Here is a 2,163-nt window from a genome sequence, read left to right on the forward strand (position 1 = left end):
AGAAAGACAAAGTTGATTTTAGCGGGATTTGAACTCAAAACATAAAGAGACGTAAGAAATACTGAATGGTGTTTTTGTCCGGCGGTCTTACGATCTACCACTCCATCGCCTTAGGTACAAAGCTTCAAATTTGAGGGTAGATTATAATCGTAATTATAATCGAAAATGTGAGGGCGCATGACCTAGTGGTTAAAAGTTGTTGCACTCGTTCGCGAGATCGAGGTTTCAATTTCCAGACCGGGTGGTGAGTTGTGTTCTTGAGCAAAGCACTTCATCTTGCGTTGGTCTGCGATGACTTCGACCTCTGATACATGATATACCGTGCATCTGTTCAGACATCGTCGATTTGATGGAGAGAGCGACCTAATGTACAGCAAATACATTTGACCATAATAAACTAGTCATTTGTGCAGGCCGTTCGGCAAAAAGCTGAACACTTATACGTCGTCTTCGACGGGAGAGTCAATCATAATCGATATATTGACCCAAATATTTAACTAGTATTTTTTTTTCAGTGCCGTAATAGAAGGCAAAGTCGACTCCAGCAGGATTTAAACATAGTATGTAAAACAACGTAACTAATAACCACCCCTTTTTTAGTCTGATGCTCCACTGATTCTACAAAGCCAACAATAACTTTTCATTGGTACACAATAAAAGGTATAGGCATTTGAACGAAACCTGATATATAATTCATAATTTTATTTTTAATGAAAGAAATACGTAAATTAAAAATAACCCACAAAGAAAAAAGTTTAAGCTATCATAGCAAAGAAAGGTAGCATGTGCAATAATAGTCCAAGGGAAATAATTCTTTCATAGAGTACGTTCAGTTATGTCCCTTGTCTTATTTTGTTTCATTTCAAACGTTATATTTGTCTTTTTATTTTATGTCTTTTATGTCTTTTATCTTTTACTTGTTTCTGTCATTAGACTGCGGCCATGCTGGAGCACCACCAAGAAGAACTTTAAACCACCAAATCGACCCCAGTACTTATTTTTTATAAAGCCTGATACCTATTCTATCGGACTATTTTGCCGAACTGCTAATTTACGGGTATGTTAACACTAATACCGGTTGTCAAGCGGTGGTGGAGGACAAACACAGACACAATGATTCACACACACACACACACACACACACACACATAAATGCAGGGTGAGTGGAAAGTAACTAGGCATTAGAAATTGCTTATAGAGTTTTTAGTATCACTGAAGTCATGGTGAAAATATTTTTTAAACAGACAACACTAATGGGGATCTCTTATTTCCTTATTTCTTATTTTCCAGATGGCCGGTCGCTTGACTGCTCAGGAGCGACCTAAGATAGCAGCACTCTATGAAGTGTGGAATTCCATTGTTTTAGTCCAGATACAGTGGTGTGCATGGAAAGGTAAGCATGCAACACTGCATCCGGAGAAAATAAAAGATTGTCATGCAAAGCTGATGACCACGGGGATCTTGGGGATAGCAGCACTCTATGAAGTGTGGAATTCCATTGTTTTAGTCCAGATACAGTGGTGTGCATGGAAAGGTAAGCATGCAACACTGCATCCGGAGAAAATAAAAGATTGTCATGCAAAGCTGATGACCACGGGCTCTGTGAACGATTCAAGAAGAAGTAGCCTTCCAACCACATTCCGAACAATAGAGAGCGTGGCAATACTGCAGAAAATGTTTAATCACAGCCCGCAAAAATCAACACGTCAAGCAGCTCGTTAAAGTGAACCAACAAGACACACAATACGTACAGTGTTGCACAAAGAATTGAATTTACATGCAGGAGCTAAATCCTGAAGACTGTGACCGCAGAAGTCCAGAACACTAAGAAGTTCAGATCTCACAACATGTGATTTTTACCTGTGGGGTTACACAAAAAAGAGGAGGTGCACAAGACAAAACCTTGTACACTGGAAGACTTGGAGACACGGATTCAGGAGGTTCTCAATGATACCCCAGATGACGTCCTTCAGAAAGTTGTTCATTCCACCTCTGGCCGTTTGAGGAAACTGGTTGATGCCACCTGTGCTTATATTGAAATATGAAGACATGTAATAAAGAACATGTACAATTTGTTTCAATAAATTTGTACAAGGAATATGGATTTTATTACCAATTTTTAATGCCTACTTACTTTTCACCCACCCTGTATGAATGTATATA

This window comes from Octopus bimaculoides, chromosome 1, assembly GCF_001194135.2.
Source record: "Octopus bimaculoides isolate UCB-OBI-ISO-001 chromosome 1, ASM119413v2, whole genome shotgun sequence".
Taxonomy (NCBI): domain Eukaryota; kingdom Metazoa; phylum Mollusca; class Cephalopoda; order Octopoda; family Octopodidae; genus Octopus; species Octopus bimaculoides.